At 42.9% G+C, this 9,487-nt stretch overlaps 1 non-coding gene across 1 annotated transcript; it reads left to right on the top strand.

Annotated features, from left to right (window-relative positions):
• The first annotated feature begins 3,839 nt into the window (after positions 1 to 3,839).
• TRNAW-CCA lies at positions 3,840 to 3,911 on the top strand. Its single transcript has one exon. It is a non-coding gene; the product is annotated as a tRNA-Trp (tRNA).
• The last annotated feature ends 5,576 nt before the right edge of the window (positions 3,912 to 9,487 follow it).

The raw sequence follows: 9,487 nt of genomic DNA, 5'->3' as shown, positions 1-9,487 counted from the left end.
TTATTCTCTTGTAATAGCCCACTCTTTAGTTCCTACCAGGACTAACCATGAATTTAATGATTTTTAGAAATCTTTCATCTGTTTAATGATCTTCCTCACTGCTTCAGGAGGGCAGAAACCACGTCTGTCTCATTCATGGCTGTAAACTCCAGAACTCGACCGTAAACAATGTCTGGCACATAATTGATTCCATCAGAACTTGTTAAATGCTGGCGAATATGATGAAAACCATGAGTAGACACCCTGGCCTTGTCCTCTCCTGCCCACACTGACTCCCATTCCTCACCACTTCACCCTATATCTTTCTCTTTGATGGGAATCACAAGCTAAGGCCCTTGAATAAGGCACAGACCTGTTTTCTGTTCCTGTCAGGCTTAAGTTATAGCTTCCAGGTAGCAAAGCCAGGATGTGAACCCAGAGAACCTAAATAGTTTGTAACAGTAAGATTTCTCCCACTCTCCATCCTGTCTTTATCACAAAGTAACCACATATTATGGGAGGAAGGCTGAACCCAGTACAGAAGAGTGACCTGAACAGAATGGGTCAAAAAAAAACTTAAATGTTTTTACAAGGAACCAGTTTTGGAGCTCCAAATCCTTTGATCCTACCTAGAGATTGTCATACTGAGTGAAGTAAGTGAGAAGAGAAAGAGAAATACCTTATGACTTTCCTTACATGTTGAATCTAAAAAGAATGATACAAATTAACTTACAAAACAGAGACACATAGACGTAGGGAATGAACTTATGGCTGCCGGGGGAAGCATGGAGGAAGGCATAGTTAGGGAGCTTGGGATGGACATGTACACACTGCCGTATTTAAAATGGATAACCAACAAGGTTTATAGCATATGGAATGTACAGCACATATATGTATAGCACATGGAACTCTGCTCAGGGTTATGTGGAAGGCTGGATGGGATGGGAGTTTGGGGGAGAATGGATCCATGTATATGTATCCCTGAGTCCCATCGCTGTTCACCTGAAAATATCATCATATTGTTTGCTAATTGACTATGTGTGTGTGTGCTAAGTCGCTTCAGTGTGTATGACTCTTTGTGACCCTGTGGACTGTAGCCCAACAGGCTCCTCTCTGTCCATGGGATTCTCCAGGCAAGAATTCTGGAGTGGGTTGCCATACCCTCCTCCATGGCTTCCTGACTCAGGGACTGAACCTGCGTCTCTTATGTCTCCTGCATTGGCAGGCAGGTTCTTTACCACTGGTGCCATCTGGGAAGCCCACAATTGGTTATGCCACCATACAAAATAAAAAGTTAAAAAAAAAAAATCAACAAGAAAGCCTTCAGTCCTAGAAAGAAAAATAGAATGGATTCAGTGATTTACACTACAGGGAGCAGTGTTTTCTTCAAATCAGAACCAGCTTCATTAGCCACTGTATACAGTCCATTGAGTGATATCCAAGGTTTGAGCCAATTAAGCCACAGCTGAGATCATGGCTGGTGACAAATGATGGCAGAGACAAGGCCCCAGGGCCCCATCTCACACCCCAGCTGTAGACAATCCATAGTCTATTGACTTTGGCAAGAAAAAAATACTGAAACACTTTGGGGACAGGGGAGTAACTTTGCTGCTGAATGTGTTCTTCCCCTGCAGAGTCCTAAGAAAGTAAAAGTGATAACTCGAATCACTTCGAAGTGGCAAATGGTACAATTCAATGAGGAAACCAGGCTTGCAGAATCATTAAAACAGCAGAATCTCCCAGAAGCCAATTCCTAAAAATAAAATGCCGACCACAGTACAAGTCATCAGAAAGCATTTGGAGTAGGAATTTCCAGCTTGATAGAAACCATCCACTTAGTGTTCAGAGAGAAAAGAACAGCATTAACCCAAGTCCTTATACGTGCTGTGTTACTGAGACTTGGAATTAATTATTCAACTAAAGAATTGCTCAGAAATTCATTTGACGTTTTTTAGCTCTGTGACCCTGGGCATGTTACTTGACTTCTCTGGGTCTCTATATGCTCTAAAATGGAAATAATTGTCATTCATATTTGCCTCAGGTGGTACAAACACTAAATAAATTATAATATATGTAAGTGCTTAGTACAGTGTCTGACACATAGTAAATGCTATGAAAGTGTTGAAAACCAATTATTCTTTGCAGATGTTTATATGGTTATTGCAAATATGGCTTACAATAGAGATTGCACACGTCTCCATCACGTTGAATCCTATGACCAGTTTGCTTTTCCATTTTCATCCTAAAGCAACCTCAGGGTAGGGACTCAGTCTCTTTCTCTATGTATCCTGGTGCCAGCAATGATCTGGCAAATAATAATAAGCATTCAGTAAGTATCTGTGATGAATAAACAAAGGTATATTACTCTGAGGTTATAAATGAATAACACACAGTCCTTGCCCTTGAAGAGCTCATATCCACTAGGGGAGAAAGACACTAAACAAAACTCCATCATATTATTGATTAGAAATCTTAAAGAGATATGAAAACATGCTGTTAGAATTGGCTTAGCTTGGGGTCATGAGGGGAAAAGGTGATGTGTAAAACAGACTCAAAGGAGGAGAGGACTTTGGCCAAGTAAAGATTGCATGAAGGAGGTGTATCTCAACTGCGTTTGAAGGATGAGTAGGAGTTGGCCAGATGAAGAAGGAAAAGAGGACTCTGGACAAATGAAGCAGCATTCATGTACTCCAGACTCTTGTATGGGGCGAGCATGTGGATCTGCATAAAGGGAAGAGAGACATTTCACCATCAGCCTATAAATTCCTGTAGAACAGAGGTCAGCAAGATTTTTCCTAAAAAGGGCTAAATAGAAAATATTTTCAGCTTTGTGAACCATCTAGTCTGTCACAACTACTCAGCTCTATCACTGTAGCAAGACATCAACCATAGATAACCTGTAAACAATGCCACAAGCAGGTTCGGCCCCGGGGAAGGCTGGATTTGACCCATGGGCCCTACTCTGCCAATTCCTACCACAGAACAAAGAACAAAGAAACTGCCCTCTGGCTTCCCAAGATACAGTGCATGGAGGTGCCCAACCCACAGGACTTATGCTCAGGAGTCTTCACACGATCAGACTTACTCTTTGCACGGAATTGCTGTGTTACAAATTTTGTCAAAACTTAGTGGCTAAAATCATTAATAGCTTTGATGATTTCTGTAGGTCAGGAAGAAACTTGGGCAATTTCAGTTCAGAAGCTTTTATGAGGTTGTAGTCAAGGGCTGCAGTTATCTGAGCTCTACTGGGGCTACAGAATCTACTTCCAATAAAAGTAGTTGACAAGGGGGTACTGGCTTTGGCAGGTGGCCTCAGCTCTTCTCCATATGGCTTCTTTGAGTGTCCTCCACAACACCATGTCCAGCTTCCCCCAGAGCAAACAATCTAAGGGACCAAGGTAGAAGCTATGGCTTAGCCTAGGAACTCGCATACTGCCACTTTTTCCATGTTATTCATCCTACAGACATGGGTTTAATATGGGAACAGTATCTGGATATACAAGGCCTGAACACTTGGAGCCAGGGATAACTGAAGGTTATGTTGATGCCGGCTACCACACTCTTTCTCCATAACCTACGGCAACACATGCTTCACTCTTTTCCCAATCTTCTCTCCCCTCTTTCAGCCAAATGCTACCACAGAACCTTCAGAGAATTTGAACATCCCAAACCCTCACATTACCCATAAAAGACAATAAGAAGATCTCTTGGATAATATGGAAATGTTAAAAATTAAATGAGTCCTTGCTACATTTACCCAGAGTGTGAGAGAGACTAGACTACAAATACAGGAAGTTCATCTCCGAAATTCTCCCTGAAGGAAACAGTTTAGTTGCTCCCCAACAATAAACTTTTGGGCTTCTCTGGTGGCTCAGAGGTTAAAGCGTCTGCCTCCAATGCAGGAGACCCAGGTTCGATCCCTGGGTTGGGAAGATCCCCTGGAGAAGGAAATGGTAACCCACTCCAGTATTTTTGCCTGGAGAATCCCATGGACGGAGAAGCCTGGTATGCTACAGTCCACGGGGTCGCAAAGAGTCGGATGTGACTGCGCGACTTCACTCACTCACTCGACAATAAACTTTCATCCCAGCTTCCTCACATACAGGTGAGCTGCATGAAATAGCCAGTTACTTCACTCTTCACCTTCCATGAGTGAAACATAGCTTACTGTTCTCCAAACAAACTCAGAGGGGCTATTTGAGAAAAAGGGGTGACCAATTCCATTTCTATCAAACTGTTTGCAACTTAAGGTTCTAACCCTTGAGAGCCGACAAGCCCTTACCTTTCTTTCTGGCCTCCAGCTTGGTCCAGCATCCCTTCCACCTGCTCTCCTGACCAACAACCTTCCCACTTCTGTTCACAGGTACCACCGGTCCTTCTGGCTAGGCAGGGCCTTGGGAGAAGCTAGGTGACATTTCTTGGGAGGACCTCTTCAGCTGGTGCACAGAGGCACTGTTTTGTGGCTAGGGGAAAAGAGAGTTTTGTTTCGCTTGCTCAAATGACAGCAGACAGTTGAGAGAGAAGCAAAGATGACAAGGAGGGACAGGACACTGTATGACCCAGCTCCAACGGCTGGACTTCTCTGAAATCCTATAACCAAGAAGATGAGGGCCAGTAGCTGAGAGAGACAATTTGTTGAGATATAGATGACTCTGGCCAAAACTAGTGTTTCTTGGGGACTCAGAAGACAAACTGTGGCAGAGAGGTAGGACCATTCTCTGTAACTCTCAAGACCCAGTAACACACAGGGATGCTGAGTCTTAAGAACTAGGGCATATTGTGAGGAAGCTCCCCAGCACTGACATTGGTGTTCTCACAATTAGTACAGCCGGCAGAAGCAGCAGAAAGGCTGCCTAAACAGTGTTGAGAGCTGAGGTGTCACCAAGAGGCAAACCACAGTACAGGACATGTGCCTGTACCATATACGTAGGTTATGGGCAATACTTTGGCCCCCTGATGCGAAGAGCCAACTCATAAGACCCTGATACTGTGAAAGGCTGAAGGCAAAAGGAGAAGGGGGTGACAGAGGATGAGATGGTTGGATGGCATCACTGACTCAATGGACGTGATTTTGAGCAAACTTCCGGGAGATAGTGGAGGACAGAGGAACCTGGCATGCTGCAGTCCAGGGTTATCACAAAGAGGGGACACAACTTAGCAACTAAACAATAACAAAAGCTACTCCATGGGGACACCTGGAAATGACCCAGGCACCTCTTGGTAAGGGAAACAAACTCCCATAATTCGACTGCAGTGATATTTTGGGGTATTCATATAAATGTGAAATGAAGTGAAAGTGTCAGTCACTCAGTCTTCACTGACTCTTTACAACCCCATGGACTGTAGCCTACCAGGCTCCTCTGTCCATAGAATTCTTCAGGCAAAATTACTGCGGTGGGTTGCCATTCCCTTCTTCAGGGGATCTTCCTGATCCAAGGATTGAACCCAGGTCTCCTGCATTGTAGGCAGATCCTTTACCATCTGAGCCACTAGGACTTCACTATAATAGTTAAGAGCATGGACTTTGGAGTCAGACTAACTGGATTTGAGTCACAGTGTGGCCCTGGGCAAATTATCAAACCTCTCTGAGCCTATTTTTCCTTATCTGTAAATTGGAGATAATAATACATTATTTCAGAGAGTTACTGTAACTATTCCAGGAATTATGAATGTAAAGTCCTTAGAACAGTGTCTAGCACATAATAACCACCACGTAACAGTTGAAAAAGATGTTTCGTTCTCCAGACTTGATGATGATGATGCCTGAAACAAACTTATTACATGGGATTAATCTTGCCTCCTCTACTACAGAACCTGTTGCTTGTTTGGAAATTCTAGTTATTATAATTTCTTTCTGTTAAGGCAACTTTCCTCCTTGCAACTTCTCCACATCAGTTTCAGTTTTCTCTGAGATATTCCAAAATAAACCTTTCTCATGGTAACAGCTCATTGAGATACCCCTCAGGAGCTCCCTGAGTTTTCTCTTCTCCATGCTGAGCAGCCCTAGATCTTCCAGCCATTCCCTGGAAACCTGGCCCCCAGGTCCCTTTTCATCCCAGGTGCATGCCTCTGAATGCACTGCAGATGCTCAGCACTGGAGAGGGACGTGGACTCCAAGCAGACAGCCTGGACACTGTCTCCAGGAGACCTTCCCTCTCACATGAACGCATGTTCCTTAGAGGAAAAAGTGTCAGATGAACTCAACCGTTTCAAATTAATTTTGTTTGGGAGAGCAAAGGAAAGGGAATTTCCAAACAGGGCCAAGGTCTTTGTCAAAGCTGTTCCTCTAAGATAGAGATGGACAACTGGCTGCCTGGAGAGGGGCCAGCTGGAAAGTGTAACCCTGTCCAGGGACATGAGCCAGCGCTGGCTCCTCCTCTTGGGAGGTGAGAAGGAAAAGCTGGTTTCCTCAGTAGAGATAAGCAGAGAGTGTGTGCACCAGGAATAAATAAAACTTCTTGTACCTGGCATGGGCCGAAACTCCTGCCCTCCGCTGGGACAAATGCCTCCCTCCCTCATTTTCACTATCAGAAGCCTCGGATAGCATTTGTTGGGCCCTCACCTCCAGGACAGGAAGCTGCCAGCACATTTTTGGCTTTTACTGGCTCAGGACTTTCTAAATGATTTTCTTTTATGGGCCTGAGAGGTAGAAGAACCAGAGGTAGGAGAGAGGATGGAAAACATCATTTGGCCGCAATCAGACTACTTTCTGAAGAATGACAGCTGAAACTGTCTACGGTTGTTTTGTGTTTGGCAGTATTTAATAATGATTCTACCCAAGGACTGTTTTGGAAATAAGAACTCTTCATTTTTTTTTTTTAAGTTACCCTTATTATAAAAGTAAAACCTGCTCATCAAAAGGGGTAAGAAGCTACCAACCATAGTTCAACAATCCAAAGGCAACCTTCATTAACACTTCAGTGCTCTTTTGGCAGAATGTGTCAGTTTTTTATCTCTTTTCCAAATAATTATAATCATAGTTTACAAAACACAATCTCGAATTATTCACACATTTTATGAACATTTATTCTATTAGTATACACTTTACACATATGTATTTTTTACAGTTCTATTAAGATGTAATTCATGTACCATATGAATTTAAATTTGCCCATTTAAAGTATGCAGTTTGGTGGTTTTTAGCATACACAGAATTGTGCAACTGTCACCATCATCAATTTGAGGGCCTCTTATCCTGAGAAGAAGACTTGTGCCCGTTAGCAATCATTCCCCATCTCCAACCCCGCCCCAACCCCAGCCTTAGGCATCAACTCTGTCTCTATAGATTTGTCAATTCTGGGCATTTCATATAAATAGAATTATAAAATATGTGGTCTATTGTGACTGGATTCTCTCACTTAGCCTATTTTTTTAAAGTCTCATCCGTGTTATAGCAAATGTCAATAATTCATCCCTTTATATCATCAAATAATATTCTATTATATGGATATGCTACATTTTATCAGTTTGTCATTTGGTGGACATTTGTGTTGTTCCAACTTTTTAACTATTATAAGTAATGCTGCTGTGAACATTTCTGTACAAATATGTTTTTATTTTTCTTGGATATACACCTGGGAGTGGAATGGCTGGATCATAGAGTAACTCTATGTTTAACCTTCTGTGGAACTGATGTATGGGATTCCCTGGTGGCTCAGACCATAAAGCGTCTGCCCACAGTGTGGGAGACCCAGGTTCAATCCCCGGATCGGGAAGATCCCCTAGAGAAGTAAATGGCAACCCACTCCAGTACTCTTGCCTAGAAAATTCCATGGATGGAGGAGCCAGGTGGGTTACAGTCCACTGATGTATTGTTTTCCAAATTGTCTGCATCATTTTACATTCCACCAGCAGTGTATGAGTGTTCTAATTTCTCCACATCCTTGTCAGCACTTGATGTTATTTGTCTTAGTATAACCATCCTAGTAGGTATAAAATGTATCTCATTATGGTTTTGATTTGCATTTCCCTAATGGCTAATGATGTTACAATGCAATACTACTCAGCCATAAAAAAGAACAAAATAATGCTACTTGCAGCAACATGGATGCAACTAGAGATTATCATAATAAGTGAAGGAAGTCAGAAACAGAAAGACCAATACCATATGACATCACTTATATGTGGAATCTAATATACGGCACAGATGAGCCTGCCTACAAAACAGAAACAGACTCACAGACACAGAACAGACCTGTAGTTGCCAAGGGGGAGGGGTGGGAGAGGGAAGGACAGGGAGTTTAGGACTAGCAGATGTAAACTATTATATATAGAATGGATAAATAATGAGGTTCTACTGTATAGCACGGGGAACTATATGCAATATCCTGTGATAAACCATAATGGGAAAGAATATTAGAAAAGAATACCTATATGTATAAAACTTAGAGTCACTTTGCTGTACAGCAAAGACTGGTGCAACATTGCATACCAACTATACTTCAATTAAAAGAGAGAAATGCAAATCAAAGGTGCAGTGAGGTACCACCTCACACCAGTCAGAATCAGATCAGATCAGATCAGTCACTCAGTCATGTCCGACTCTTTGCGACCCCATGAATCGCAGCATGCCAGGCCTCCCTGTCCATCACCAACTTCCGGAGTTCACCCAGATTCACGTCCATCGAGTCAGTGATGCCATCCAGCCATCTCATCCTCTGTTGTCCCCTTCTCCTCCTGCCCCCAATCCGTCCTGGCATGAGAGTCTTTTCCAATGAGTCAACTCTTCTCATGAGGTGGCGAAACTACTGGAGTTTCAGCTTTAGCATCATTCCTTCCAAAGAACACCCAGGGCTGATCTCCTTCAGAATGGACTGGTTGGATCTCCTTGCAGTCCAAGGGACTCTCAAGAGTCTTCTCCAACACCACAGTTCAAAAGCATCAATTCTTCCTCGCTCAGCCTTCTTCACAGTCCAACTCTCACATCCATACATGACCACAGGAAAAACCATAGCCTTGACTAGACGAAACTTTGTTGGCAAAGTAATGTCTCTGCTTTTGAATATACTATCTAGGTTGGTCATGACTTTCCTTCCAAGGAGTAAGCGTCTTTTAATTTCGTGGCTGCAGTCACCATCTGTAGTGATTTTGGAGCCCAAAAAAATAAAGTCTGACACTGTTTCCACTGTTTCCCCATCTATTTTCCATGAAGTGATGGGACCAGATGCCATGATCTTCGTTTTCTTAATGTTGAGCTTTAAGCCAACTTTTTCACTCTCCACTTGCACTTTCATCAAGAGGCTTTTCAGTTCCTCTTCACTTTCTGCCATAAGGATGGTGTCATCTGCATATCTGAGGTTATTGATATTTCTCCCGGCAATCTTGATTCCAGCTTGTGCTTCTTCCAGTCCAGCGTTTCTCATGATGTACTCTGCATATAAGTTAAATAAACAGGGTGACCATATACAGCCTTGACAAACTCCTTTTCCTATTTGGAACCAGTCTGTTGTTCCATGTCCAGTTCTAACTGTTGCTTCCTGACCTGCTTAGAGGTTTCTCAAGAGGCAGG

This window comes from Bison bison, unplaced genomic scaffold (assembly GCF_000754665.1).
Source record: "Bison bison bison isolate TAMUID 2011002044 unplaced genomic scaffold, Bison_UMD1.0 scf7180017864290, whole genome shotgun sequence".
In the NCBI taxonomy this organism is placed as follows: domain Eukaryota; kingdom Metazoa; phylum Chordata; class Mammalia; order Artiodactyla; family Bovidae; genus Bison; species Bison bison.
Note: the sequence above shows the minus strand (reverse complement) of the source record. Positions and strands in the feature narration are given on the sequence as shown.